Source organism: Hemibagrus wyckioides, unplaced genomic scaffold (genome assembly GCF_019097595.1).
Source record: "Hemibagrus wyckioides isolate EC202008001 unplaced genomic scaffold, SWU_Hwy_1.0 Contig2, whole genome shotgun sequence".
In the NCBI taxonomy this organism is placed as follows: Eukaryota; Metazoa; Chordata; class Actinopteri; order Siluriformes; family Bagridae; genus Hemibagrus; species Hemibagrus wyckioides.
In genome coordinates this window covers 177,348-192,177 of record NW_026690780.1, presented here as the reverse complement: position 1 = coordinate 192,177, position 14,830 = coordinate 177,348, and the positions used below count along the sequence as shown (strand labels likewise).

The following is a 14,830-nucleotide window of genomic DNA, read 5'->3' as shown; positions in this document are numbered from 1 at the left end:
TTCACTGTTATATTCATGTATCTGTGGCTTTCACTGGGTGAGTAAACATTTTTATTATTGCAAAATACAATATTCTTAGATATGAATGAACACATGTTTTTTAAAAAGTAGCAAATTGTGAGTATGTCACCTTCAGGGTCCTGATTAGGACAAGTGGGCTCTTACTGGAGCAAAGCTCAAGGCTTGTTTCTGCCCGGTCTCGAAAGTCTAAACGGAACAGCAATGTCCACCAGTTGCATTTGACAGGCTTTGGCCAGAGTTCTTTGGTGAGAGCTCTTTCCGATTTCCAATTGCGGTGTAAGTGATGGCTTGCGGCCTGCAGCAAAAGCCCCTAAGCCCTGCTTGATTTGAAGTATACACTTGTTCATTTTCTATGCACTAAAGTGCATTTCAAACTAGGCATCACATTGTGGAGAAACTGCTCCAGTCGCCTTCAGGGTGCCGATTAGGACGAGTGGACGCATACTGAAGCAAAGCTCAAAAGCCTTGGGTTGTTTCTGCCCGGTTTCGAACCGGGGGCCTTTCGCGTGTTAGGCGAACGTGATAACCACTACACTACAGAAACTACAAAGAAGCTGTTCAGGCTCTCATCTTCAAAATAAATCAATTAAACCAAAATAGAAAACAAAAAAAAGACAATATCAAGACTTTTGTTCGCCAGCGCAAATGAGCAGAAAACGTGAAAACAGTCACGCTACAGAAACTATGTGGGAGTGGGGCCGGATCTCAGTTTCTGCTTGTTCCCAAGGCACGGGTGCTACAGAGCGCAATACTCGAGTCTTATTCGACGCAAAGCACAAGCCCCCGACCACCAAAAGATGTTTCTGCCCGGTTTTGAACCGGGGGCCTATCGCGTGTGAGGCGAACGTGATAACCACTACACTACAGAAACAGAAGCGAAGGAAAGCGTTTCCTTTCGGCGGGGGAACCGCAAAGTAAGTAAATAAATAAATAATCGATCAACGCAAAGGCTTAAGCGTTCCTTCAACCGAGTAATGAGTATGCAACCTCAGGCGTTGGTGGTATAGTGGTGAGCATAGCTGCCTTCCAAGCAGTTGACCCGGGTTCGATTCCCGGCCAACGCACGACCTTTAAGCCGCATGTTGGAGCGTGGCAAATGTACGAGGGCAGCCCTTGAAAAGGCAAACGGAACAGGACAGTCCGCCAGTCCGACAGGCTTTGGCAAGAGTGTGACGAAGGCTTCTCTGCTTGTGAGAGGTCTTTCCACAAGTGATTTCCACTTGTGTTCTAAGTGGTTGCTTGCTGCCTGAGGCCAAAAAAAAAACAGCCCTACTTGTTGCTCGACTCGAACAAGCAAACACTTGTTCATGCACTAAAGCCCATTTGAAGCTAGGCACCACATAGTGGAGAAACTGCTCTAGTCTTGTCCTGATTAGGACAAGTGGGCTCTTACTCAAGGCTTGTTTCTGCCCGGTCTCGAAAGTCAAAACGGAACGGCAAAGTCCACCAGTTGCATTTGACAGGCTTTGGCCAGAGTTCTTTGGTGAGAGCTCTTTCCGATTTCCAATTGCGGTGTAAGTGATGGCTTGCGGCCTGCAGCAAAAGCCCCTACGCGCTGCTTGATTTGAAGTAGACACTTGTTCATTTTCTAAGCACTAAAGCGCATTTCAAACTAGGCATCACATTGTGGAGAAACTGCTCCAGTCACCTTCAGGGTGCCGATTAGGACGAGTGGACGCATACTGAAGCAAAGCTCAAAAGCCTTGGGTTGTTTCTGCCCGGTTTTGAACCGGGGGCCTTCCGCGTGTTAGGCAAACGTGATAACCACTACACTACAGAAAATATACAGAAGCAGCTCGGGCTCTCATCTTCAAAATAAATCAATTATTACAGCTGGCATTATTGATATTAGAGAAATACGCTGACCAGCTGCTGTTCAGAGCAGTTCTGTATCTAAGCAGGTGCTCAGTGTAATCTATAGAGTGTACAGATTTGCTGGGTTTCCTTTATAATTGCTAAAATGGTCACTCTGACATCTCTTGGTGGGGACATGTTTTTTAAAATGGCAAGGTTATAGCTAGGTAGAACCTAGGGAAAGTTTAGTAGACTCAAGAATATAAAAAGCATAAATCCAGCTGCACTGTACAAAAATTTTGACAGTTCTGTTATATTGAAAGTTTTACTGAATTGAAGATACATGTTTTAAGGTTTTTCTTCTTGATAAAAAACCTGAACAGACTGTGCTGGTTCAGCACCATCAATGTTTTGGATAGCAGAGGAGCACATGGCTGCGGTGTGGAGCGAGTGAAGCATGGCAAAGCTGTTGGAGACCGAAGAAATGAAATGAAAATGCCTTTATTTGTCACATATACATTACAGCACAGTGAAATTCTTTCTTCGCATATCCCATCCTTGGAGGCTGGAGCAGAGAGGGCCTTGCTCAAGGGCCCAACAGTGGCAACTTGGCAGTGCTGGTGCTTGAACCCCTGATCTTAACCACCTGAGCCACCACTGCCCCTAAAGGATCATGTCAGAAGTGGGATTCGAACCCACGCCTCCATTCGGAGACCAGAATCCTCCTTACATCAGGGGGAAGGTTTGAACCTTGAGTCTGGCGCCTTAGACCGCTCGGCCATCCTGACACTTAGGGAAGACATCCCTAAGCCATTGCACTCGTCACTGCTCCACCGTACCTGGACCCCTTTCAGCCCCTTTCAGCCATCAACCATGGCTGTGTAACCATGTTTTCCCTATTTTGCTCCTTTTTCTATTTTCACTGAATTTTGTACTCAAAGATTCTTTTTTTCCCTATGTGCACCAAATAAATACACTGTGAATTTTAACCTTCACTGTCTCATGTATGTCTGTTAAGCCCTCACTGCCTGAGTAGCTACAACCTGTATTCTCTAATGAGTTAAAGTCATAAAGTTTCTTCCTCATGTCATCTCAAAGGTTTCCTCCATGTAACTGTTTCCTTTCAGTTACTCATGATTGATTTAAATCTACAATTGCAAAGTATTTCATTAAATTAAAGTTTCTGACTCTGTTCACGTTCATTACATTAAAGTATCTATAATTATGTAATGAACCTGTTTACCCAAATAAGTAGCTAAAAAAATTTAACAACCATGAAACCAGGACAACAGAGAAACTAGTTTCACCAAGAAAAGATAACATGGGACATGCCAAAGAAATGAACAAGTGGGCCAGAAATAAAACCAGATTAGTGACCAAAAAACACATTTCCTCTTGAATCCGTTCATTTATCAGCATCTACATACTATATTCTGATTGTACACATGGATATATCGCCAACATACTGCATAATCTATTGAAAGACATACTGCAAAGAAATATACATTTTTAAGTGCTTATATATTTTTTTCACATTTTGTACTGTTACAACCTGGACCTGAAATGAACTTAACTGGGATTACACAGTATATCATGATTATATATATAATACTGTATATTAAATCATGTTTGTTGACTTATTTTGCCACCTATTGGGATAATAGAGATAAGATAGTGTTTTTCCCCCTGAATGTTTTCATTCAATTACTTTCAGAAATGATCATGATTTATAACAAAATTAATTTTTGTGGGCCATATTAGCCAATATCAAGCTATGAACATGGACTTCGAGCAGTGACAGACTGTAAAATTACATCCAAATTCTAACAGCAACATACTGTTTTTCCAAACAGTACGATACAGTAACATACTTGTAAAATCTTAAGCAGGTTACCATAGAATTTAACAGTAATATACAGTATTTTCTTTTTGTGGTATAGACCAGTCAAACACATGCACTGTAAAAAGTAATTGTTGAATCTACTCAAGAAAAACTTGTAAATTTAACTGACTTTAGAAAATTTGTTGATTTAAATTGATTAGACTGTGTAGTGTGAACTAAACTTAAGAGTACTTAAGAGTATTTATTTATTTATTTATAGGTTCTGGGTCTTTTTCCCCTTTGCGCTATAAAATAACCTGGAAACCAGTAAGATTTAAGCTTATTGCCAATCAGCTGCTGCTACATCACAATCCACCATATTTGTATGAACAGAGCTTGATATATTTACTGGCCTTTGGTTAAGTTTCAGCATAGGACGAAACAATTACTATTACAATTATTATTACTATCACAATTAGAATTACTCTTCTAATTTCTTAAACACGCTTTTGTCTCATGCATGCGCAATTTGACAGAACACAGGTGTTTGGAGAAGACATTGACGAAGAAGAACTCAAAGAACAGCACGTTTTAGGGATGTAGTAGAATGACTAGGTATGCTCACAATGATCTGTTTATAAACATCAGTGTCTCTTACAACTTAAATACAATTTTATTTGCTAGTTGTGTGGAAAGAGGAAAAGACATAAAAAGGCACACTGAAGGAGTTTTATGTCAAATGCGACCAGTGCTACGTTGCAAAAATCGACTTTTACTGAACACTTGTTTTATTACATTTCTAAGCTATTTTAATCGGTTGTAAGTTCATGGTTTATCATTAATGATATGTAAAAACCTGTGCGGCCTTTATGAACATTCTTTCTAGAACGTTTGATCCGCACGTGTGGTTCACATGGAAATGAACAACATGATGCCTGAATTAAGATAGCTTAATTAACAAGCATGTACCATATTTTGTGTTTTTTATTTAGTGTATGCTTATTTTGGGGACTTAAATTCATGCAGTGGAAGTGTAGGTTTTGCTTGTTTTCGTGTGAAAAGTGGGCTCAGCTGTTGAAACACTACAGAATAAAACATGGAAGCTACACTAGAAGTACTCCAATTCCATGTCTCTACACAGATTGTCTGTGCTCATTCAAATCATTTAATGCAATAAGTGTACACTTAACAAAACATCATTCACATCAGGCACATGGTAGCCTATCCAGTCCATGTGATAACATCCCTTTGATATTTCACTGCCCACTTTGCAGTTTTGAGGCGCCCTGCACAGAGTCTATTTTTTTTCTCATTTGCGGCAGCATCTCAAAAATCATAGAACTGTGCAGTTTCCCTACAACAATTGCAATTTTGAGAGCAATATCTACTCTACATTTAATTCCCATAAATGTAGAGAGCATGGAGCATTTGATCAGAGGCAGTTAAAATCTGACGTTCTCTTGTATGTTGCTACACACAGTGTAGATAATGTGCAACAAGAATAGCCCTTGAGCGCTGATCCTGTAGATGAACTTTTGGAGATAAATGATATAGAGATTGAAAACTTTGATGAATTGCGTCCTCAGTTGGAGCCTCACTCTTTCTCAAATTATAGCCTCACTCTCTCAAAATGCAGGTGATTTTGCATGTTTCTGATTTGGCTGCACAGGAAATAATTCAACATATAAATCAAATTTTACTTCTTTCATCTTGACAATGACCAAAGATGGTGAGCCTCTTTCCACAATAAGCAGAGGAGCATCATATTTTCAGAGTGAATTTCTGATTGCCATGCCAGTTGAATACAAGCTTGATTCAGAGTCAGTCTCTTATGTGCCAGTTCTGCAAATGTTGCAGAAAATGCTAAACTGGGCTGACATTCTATATAGGGTTCTTTGCAATGATCGATTAGTTAATGAATTTAAGACTTACAGAGATGGCACTCAAGATTCAAGATTCAAGAAGCTTTATTGTCATTTCAACCACATATAGCTGACGCAGTACATAGTGAAATGAAATAACGTTTCACCAGGACCTGGTGCTACAGAAACATACAACATAAAGATCAAACACAAAAAAAACACAGAGCTAGGACAGAAGTTTGTCTTAGCCACATAAAGTGCACAGTGTGCAGCTAGGTGCAAACAGATCGAAGACAAGACAGTGCAAAAATAATAAATACAAACAAAAGGCAACACAAAAACACAGGACACTTAGTGCCGAAAAGAAAGAAAAGAACATGTGTAATGGAATATAAGTGAAATAAAATAAGATAAAAAGAAATGATGTAAAAAATATTGTGCAAAAAAAATTCAACAGCAGCAGTTGAGGTAGTGCAAATAGAAATAAACATAAGTATAACTATAGCAGCGTATGACAGGTAGTGGTAGTGCCACAAGTAATGAACAATTTAAATTATGTGTGTGTGTATGTGTGTGTGTGAGTGTATCCATCCAGGTGAGAGAGAGAGAGAGAGAGAGAGAGTGTGTGTGTGTGTGTATGTGTGTGAGACAGACAGAGAGTTTTGTACAGTTCAGTCTTGAGTGTGTGTGTGTGTTTATGTGTGTGTGTGAGAGAGAGTTGTTCTACAGTTCAGTCCTGGGTGTTGAGGAGGCTGATGGCTTGAGGAAAGAAACTGTTCAACAGTCTGGTTGTGAGGGCCCGAATGCTCCGGTACCTCTTTCCAGATGGCAGGAGGGTGAAGAGTGTGTGTGAGGGGTGTGTGGGGTCATCCACAATGCAGTTAGCTTTGCAGATGCAGCGTGTGGTGTAAATGTCCGTGATAGAGGGGAGAGAGATTCCGATGATCTTCTCAGCTGTCCTTACTATCCGCTGAAGGGTCTTGCGATCCGAGACGGTGCAGTTCCCAAACCAGGCAGTGATGCAGCTGCTCAGGACGCTCTCGATGGTCCCTCTGTAGAACACAGTCAGGATGAGGGGAGGGAGATGGGCTTTCCTCAGCCTCCTCAGGAAGTAGAGGCGCTGCTGGGCTTTCTTGGTGATGGAGCTGGTGTTGAGTGACCAGGTGAAGTTCTCTGCCAGATGAACACCAAGGAATTTGGTGCTCTTGACGATCTCCACCGAGGATCCATCGATGAACAGCGAAGAATGGTCACTCTGTGCTCTCCTGAAGTCAACCACCATCTCTTTAGTCTTGTCAACGTTCAGGGAGAGGTTATTGGCTCTGCACCAGGCTGTTAGATGTTGCACCTCCTCTCTGTAAGCTGACTCATTGCTCTTACTGATGAGACCCACCACAGTTGTGTCATCGGCGAACTTGACAGTGTGGTTGGATCTGTGCATTGCTGCACAGTCGTGAGTCAGCAGAGTGAACAGCAGTGGACTGAGCACACAGACCTGAGGAGCTCCAGTGCTCAGTGTGGTGGTGCTGGAGATGCTGTTCCTGATCCGGACAGACTGAGGTCTCCCAGTCAGGAAATCCAGGATCCAGTTGCAGAGAGAGGTGTTCAGGCCCAGCAGGCTCAGCTTCTCAATCAGCCACTGAGGGATGATTGTGTTGAATGCTGAACTGAAATCTATGAACAGCATTCGAACGTAGGAGTCTTTACAGTCCAGGTGTGTGAGGGCAAGATGGAGGGTTGTGGTGATGGTGTCATCCGTGGAGCGGTTAGGACGATACGCAAACTGCAAGGGGTCCAGTGAGGGTGGTAGCTGTGACTTGATGTGCCTCAGGACGAGCCTCTCGAAGCATTTCATCACAATTGGTGTGAGTGCAACGGGATGATAGTCATTGAGGCAGGAAACCGTAGACTTCTTAGGCACAGGGACGATGGTCGTTGTCTTGAGGCACATTGGGATGATGGAGCTGCTCAGCAAGATGTTGAAGATGTCAGTGAAGACATATGCCAGCTGCTCCTCACACTCCCTCAGCACTCTGCCAGGAATGTTGTCTGGTCCAGCAGACTTCCGTGGGTTAACTCTGCATAGAGTTCTCTTCACATCAGCTGTGGTGAGACAGAGCACCTGGTCGTTTGGAGGAGGGATGGTCTTCCTCACTGTTGTGTTGTTCTGTGCCTCAAACCGTGCGTAGAAGTCGTTCAGCGCATCTGGAAGGGAGTTGTCACTGTCACAGGCAGGTGGTGATGTTCTGTAGTTGGTGATCACCTGGATGCCCTGCCACATGTGCCGGGAGTCTCCGCTGTTCTGGAAGTGGCCATGGATTCTCTCAGTATCAATAAAATGACTTTTTCAACACTGAGACCTTCAGGATTGTCCTAGGTCTTTATTTTGATGAATTTGAGCTTGCCAATCCCCTTGGCACTTCTCAAAAGAAACATAAAATATTTGCTCTCTATTGGGTTCTAGCCAACCTTTCCTCAAAAGATCTTTCATCACTTCAGTCAACTCAGCTAGCATTTTTATGCAGAGCTAGTGCAATTTAACATCATGGTTACAAAGACATCTTGCACCCACTTGTTAGGGACCTTGAAACTCTTGAAAAGCATGGTGTATATATTGAACAGTTAGGAGACTGTTTGAAAGGAAGTTTGCTTTTTGTTTCATCTGATAATCTGGGTGCACATTCTTTTGCAGGACTACAGGAGAGTTTCAGTGTTGAGCACCCATGTCGGTTCTGCTTTGCAAAGAGGAGTGAAATCCAGGAGAAGGAGGTCTGGTCGGGAACATGGTGTGAAAGGTGGCTGTGTGTTAAGTGAAAGGTTGGAACATTTTCACACAGTTGGTGGTTTTCCACCTGACATAATGCACAACCTTATGGAGGGTGTCATCCCTATTGAAATGTCCTTGTGCATTAATGATTTGGTATCAAGGAAATTAATATCTCTTGAATCCCTGACTCAAGCTATCAAGCAGTTACCTTACAAATTCTCAGACAAAGTTTATCAGCCTCAGATCATCCCAGGCACATTTGCCTCATAAGGTACCACTGGGGGTAATGCCCATGAGAATTGGGCATTTATTAGACTTCTGCCCCTCATGGTGGCCCTTGATATCCTGTCCTCACAGCATCATCTGTGAGCATTGATGGAATCAAGTATAATCCAGATATGGTTGTATCTGTTGGTACTTTTCCAGGCCTGTCTGATTTCAGACAGTTTTTTCAAAATTCTTGTCATCAACAGTGCTGTTCTGTTTGTGTGTAAAGATCTGACATGTTGGTACATTCAGCACCTGCGTTCTTTTGAACTTTGCTGTCATGTGCTATCACTGACAATCACCAAACTCTCAGAACTCTTATAAACTTCGGGGAAGGACCTGTGTTACACTCCAACATTATATCATATGCTGAATGAATGATAATTCAGGCTTAAAGAGACTTGAAATTATTGAAAAATTATTTACTCTCATTCTTACTTGGAAGACAAAAAGGCTTATTTTTGAAATGATTTCTGATTGCTGATGTCTGACTACTATGTAAGAAGATAGCAAGCATTGCTTCTCAAACTTCAGGAGGACACAAAAGCATCATATAATTTCATTCAACTTCGTGTTTGAATAGTATCAATGGGTTTATTAAGAAACAAACTGAAATGTAATTCATTTTCTTTAAATGGTCATATCCTGCATGCACTCCTGAGAGAGCAGCAGTTAAATGCTATTCTATGTGAAGGGTTGATCCAGTGAAATGGATTATATATTGAAGTTGATTTCTCAACAAACCAATTTATTTGCCTTAAATGCTTGGACTGTATGGCAGATGTCACATTAAATTATTAATTATTTTGTGTACTTTTTAAAGTACATTTAAACAAGGATGAGTGAAACTTTTCAAATCATTTTTTTCAAAGGATGGGTTTAGAATTATGCAATTGGACAACTGTTTTTCTGTTGAAGCTATTACTTTAATTTAAGAAAACCAACCCAATTCTTTAACCTTTGTAGAGAGAATAAATATGGAGACAAGGACTGTACTCTGAGTTATAGTTTGTGAAAATGACATCAGAAAAATCATACTTCCTGCGAAACCACAGACAGTTGACTCCCTGATGGAGCAACTTGAAAAGCTTCAGTATGAAGATCCAGAATTCAGCAATTCCCTTGTGAATCTTACCTACATTGCTGACTTGCCAGATAAGCCCACATGGAACTGTGATGACAACAACCCCTAACACAGCTGACACTGAAGTCCTGTCTGTGGCTTCTGATGATCATTCATCTCATAGTCTATGGACTGCATGGCCAGAATATTTTGAGATCCCTACTTTTCCTGTTGACGTTGAATACAGATTACATCAGGGAAATCTACAATACATGCGAGATAAAACATATCTACAAGTGTCAGGAGAGCTCATCTAAGGGGCGGAATAGGTGGTATGATAGCCTCAGATGGAAAATGGGTAACTACCACTCAAAACTGCATCAAGCTGGATGTTTGGAGATATCCATAAATGGTTGGAAAAGAAGGGGACAGCAGCCTCAGAGAAACATCACAAGTCCCAAGAGGTTTGAAATCAACTTTCTACCGAACTTCCCTGATGGTGAAGATGAAGCCAGCATGGAGTCTAAAAGGAAGGAGATGGTGGAAGACATGAAGAAACGTCATGTTAATTCTGCACTAGCCCAGAACATGAATTCTACATTTGCCTTGTGTAGAAAGGAACTGATAGAGAAGGAACCTGCAGTGAAGAATACAGTGGAAAGGTGGCCAGCCCTTTTCACACAGAGTCAGGTGAATAAATATTCTTGGTTTTATGGATCATTAAAGAAATAGTTCACCCAAAATTAAAACTGTCATTTACTCAGATAGTTTCAAACCTGTATAAATGTTTTAGTTCTGCTGAACACAAAAGAACGTATTTGTAAGAATTTCAGTAACCAAACAGATCTCATCCCCCATTTACTTCCATAGTATTTATTTTTCCTATTATGGTAGTAAATGGGGGATGAGATCTGTTTGGTTACTGACATTCTCACAAACATCTTCCTTTGCGTTCGGCTGGACAAAGACATTTATACAGGTTTGGAAAAACCAGAGGGCAAGTGAATGATGACAGAATTTTATCCAAACTTAAGAAGATTTTGCACCAGATTAAAAATGATGTAAGCTCCTCACACACATCACAATTTTTTTTTATATTAAAACAACTGTTGCTTTTGCTGTTGTTCTTTGCTTTGTGTTGTGTTAGTGCCATGAGCGCTATTAAATAATAATTTTCATAACTTTGCAGAAATCCAACATCAACGTGAGACGAACAGCCGTTCTCTATGGATTACCATTCCTTCTTGGAGAGGACCCCACCGATTTTTACAAGACCTGTTTTGTAAGTAGTTTCGACAGGCAAACTGCTCTTTAAACAGTTTTGAGATCTAAACAGTACGGAAACTGAAACACAGAAGGGGTAGAGCAGGGGTAGGTCCTAGAGAGCCGCAATCCTGCAGAGTTCAGCTCCAACCCTAATCAAACACATCTGAACAAGCTAATCAAGGTTTTCAGGATTACTAAGGCTACAGGCAAGCAAATCTTTTTTTCAGGGTTGGAGCTGAAATCTGCAGGACTGCTCTCTAGGACCGAACTTGCCTACACCTGGGGTAGAGAAAAGAAAGTAAAGATAAATTAAGAAAAAAAGACAGTAAGAAGACATTTTATAATACATAAAGAAAAGAAAGAAAAACAATAGTAAGAAGGACAATAAACAGGAGGTTGGAAATTTAGACAGGTAGGAAGAATAAAGGACAGATGCAACAGAGATGAAGTCAGTAAAAGAGGTAAAAAAGTACAGTAAAATAAATATAAAATACAGAAAGGAGATTAGATTGAAAGAAAGAAAATTTTTTAAAAAATTCAGTCAATTCTCCTCCATAATTATGTATTTTGATAACTTTTCAAATATCAAATTGTGAGTTTTAGAATAGGTTTTAATTTATATAGCTGGCCTTCCGTTTGATTTATTGTCTTTTCATGCAGTGGTTTGAATGTCTGTATTCGTTCCTGCATCCACTGCTGTGTCCTGATTGAAAAGGCCTGTACATTTAGACATATTGTAGTGTTATTAATTTTGTTTCACATTTTACTGTGAGTATATGCTCTTAAAAGATGTTTTGTGTCTTACTTTGACCTTATTTTTGCTATATGCCCTGTTTTTAGGACTGTGATGACAATGAAGAAATGTCCGAAATTGCAATTGGAATTTTGATTGGTGATTCCCGAGCACTCTGCAACTGCAACACTACCCTACTCCCTGCATCTTGATGCCAAAACAACAGCTATTATTTTGGAAGGTACCATGGTTGTGGATGATGTGGAAAATCTTCCACAAGCAATGTGTCTGCTCTTTGGACTGATTTATGATCTAAACTTAGAGTATCCTTCAGCTCTGAAGAGCACATTTGATTTCATACAGAGAGTGATTTTGTCTCTTGGCCACAAGTCACTCAAACCTAAAATCCAATCACTAAAAAATCGACTGATGCAGTAATAGTAAAATCATTGCTATGCACTGGCCTGCACAGAGTCCCAGAAGAGTTGAAGCTGTTATAGCTGCAAAGGGTGGACCGACGTCATATTGAACCCTATGGATTAGGAATGGGATGTCACTTAAGTTCATATGCGAGTCAAGGCAGATGAGCGAATACTTTTGGCAATATAGTGTACCTTTGTTTTTTTTATTTTTAACAGTAATTTAATAACAAACATTTATTTGGCAATAACCTTTTTGGAAAGACAACCGTCTACCGTTTGTGTGCATATGTTTTTCTGGGTTGCTACAATATAATTTCATTTACAAAAACACTTTCAAAGAGAAAAAAGTGATTGGCATCATCGACAATGCCGTCAACCCCAGAGGGTTAAATCGCTCAACCTGTCCGTCTGACTGAGGTCAGAAAGGTGTTGTGCGGGTTTTGTCAATGTCTAGCAACTCACACATGCTCTGGAAGACCTCCGATTCAAAATTGGTGCCTTGGTCACTATGGAGTGTAAGTGGTGCCCCATAACGGCAGACCCATGTACATGTGCAACACCAAAGTAAAACATCTTCTCGCATTTGGTACCAACAATATCTGGTCCGCAACCGAGACAGTGTTCGCTCCACACCCACTGTGACACCCAATGTCCACCCACTGGCTTCTTGTGCATCTGGCGCATTACATCTTCCCAGAAAACTCGCGGCAGGATTATCTGGGGACAAAACTCAGGGCCCTCATTCAGGTACAGTCTTTGCCAGTAGGCTTCAGTAGGCTTTTGTTGCTGGGCCATAGGGGGACTCATTCTCCCAGGAAGGTCATTCATTGCCTTCCTCCATCCACCTCTTGATGGTAGCAATTTCCGGATCGGCTGTCTAAGCAGAACGCAGTTTGTCGGTAGTCCACCCAGAGAATGGAAGGGTACTGGCAGTAATGGCAGGTTGTACTACCCCCACTGGACAAGACTCCGGGGTAATGGCTGCTGGTTCATCATGTATAGGTTTGCCATCAAGGTCACACTGGACCGCTTGGTGACAGAGCTGAGGGCTACTCAAGGTGGGATTCTTAAGGTTACATGGGCAAGTTGAATGGCATGGCCTCTGGGAAAGCACATCAGTGTTTTCGTGACAGTGCCCCGGGCGATGAACAACTTTGAAGTCATACTACCCAAGCTTCTCGAGCCATCTGGCCAAATGTCCCTCTGGTTCTCTCATCCTCAGGAGCCACTGTAAGCTACTATGGTCTGTGCGTACAGTGAAGGATCTGCCCAGCAGGTACTGATGAAAATGTGCTGTGAACTCCACCACAGCTAAAAGTTCTCTACACGTGGTGCAGTAATTCTGTTCAGCTGGCGTCAGACTCCGACTCCCATATGCTAGTACATGTTCTTCCCCTTGCTGTAATTGAGAAAGCACAGCTCTGATTCCGAAATTGCTAGCATCTGTGTCCAGAACAAGATCACCACTGTCCATAGGGTAGCCGAGGATGGGGGTGGTAGTGAGCAGCTCCTTTCTTACTCATCAAATGCCTGTTGGCTCTCAGGGGTCCAGTGAAATTGGGCATGTTTCCTCAACAGGTTGTGAAGGGGCTTTGCAACTGCAGCAAAATCTTTGACAAACCGCCTGTAGTAGGATGAGAGACCCACAAACTGTCGAACTTCGTGAACAATCACGGGCTGTGGCCATTCTCAAATTTTCTGCACTTTCTCTGGGTCGGCGGCTATACCATGCTCTGAGACGACGTGGCCAAGGTAGACCACCTGGCAGCAGAAGAGACAACATTTGGCGGGTTTCAGCTTCAGGTTCGCTTGCCGCAGCCTTTTGAACACCTGTGCCAGCCACTGGAGCATTTCCTTTACATTCCTGCCCAGGACGATGATGTTGTCTAGGTATACCAGGCAGATTTCCCACTGCCTTCCAGCCAAGACACGGTCCATTAATCGCTGGAACGTCGCCGGAGCATTGCAAAGGCCAAACGGCATGATGTTCCACTCAAACAGTTCCTTCCTGCTGTAGAACGCAGCTGCCTGTCTCACCTGTGGGGTCAACTCCACTTGCCAGTACCCGGAAGCAAGGTCCAATGTGCTAAACCATTTTGCCGTGGACCGTGTGTCTAGTGTGTCTTGGATTCTTGGGATCAGATAGGCGTTGTCGGAAAAAAAAATATATATATACCCAGCTTTGAATTATATACCTAGCTTTAAAAGTAGCTTAAGTAATAATGCACTCAATGCTCTAAGCTCTGACTTAGCAATATTCTGCCTAAGAGTAGTGTGTATCTATCAAGAATTATTTAGCCATTGATTAAGTATTTAACTTTGATTAATAATAGCTATAATAATCAGATATAGCCTCATAGTCTTTATAATAATCATGCAGAATTATTAATGGCAGCATGCTAGTGTAATAACCACACTGGGACTGAAGAAACAGAAAAGAGGAGAGATTTATTGAAACATTAGGAGTTACAACTCAGTCAGCCAGCCTATCCAATGGGATCAGTGGGACCGGGGGGTCAGTTGTAGAAGATGGAATCTCGGGATCCTGAGGAGAAGTTGGAGAGTAATCAGTGGGAGAAGTTGGGGGCGAATAGTCAGGAGAAGACTGAGGAATATCATGAACACTGTAAGGCATAGGCACAAATTCAGGAGAAAGTTGGGGAATGTCAGGAGAATTAGGAGATGAGGAAGTGTCAGAGGAAGAAGTCTCAACAGGGAAATCCTCAGTCTGGACGCCTTGAGAGGTGGTGCATGTCCAATGCCAGTAGAAGGTCTGAGTAGACTGATCACAGGTTGTGGGGTGAAATTGGGTG

At 41.8% G+C, this 14,830-nt stretch overlaps 5 non-coding genes across 5 annotated transcripts; 1 reads left to right on the top strand and 4 right to left on the bottom strand.

Annotated features, from left to right (window-relative positions):
• Positions 1–492: 492 nt before the first annotated feature.
• On the bottom strand, positions 493–565 carry trnav-aac (transfer RNA valine (anticodon AAC)). The gene has a single exon. It is a non-coding gene; the product is annotated as a tRNA-Val (tRNA).
• Positions 566–819: 254 nt separating this feature from the next.
• On the bottom strand, positions 820–892 carry trnav-cac (transfer RNA valine (anticodon CAC)). The gene has a single exon. It is a non-coding gene; the product is annotated as a tRNA-Val (tRNA).
• Positions 893–1,013: 121 nt separating this feature from the next.
• On the top strand, positions 1,014–1,085 carry trnag-ucc (transfer RNA glycine (anticodon UCC)). Its single transcript has one exon. It is a non-coding gene; the product is annotated as a tRNA-Gly (tRNA).
• A 645-nt stretch (positions 1,086–1,730) lies between these two features.
• On the bottom strand, positions 1,731–1,803 carry trnav-aac (transfer RNA valine (anticodon AAC)). The gene has a single exon. It is a non-coding gene; the product is annotated as a tRNA-Val (tRNA).
• A 686-nt stretch (positions 1,804–2,489) lies between these two features.
• On the bottom strand, positions 2,490–2,603 carry trnal-caa (transfer RNA leucine (anticodon CAA)). Its single transcript has 2 exons — positions 2,566–2,603; positions 2,490–2,535 (listed from the first exon to the last, which is right to left on the bottom strand). It is a non-coding gene; the product is annotated as a tRNA-Leu (tRNA).
• Positions 2,604–14,830: the final 12,227 nt, after the last annotated feature.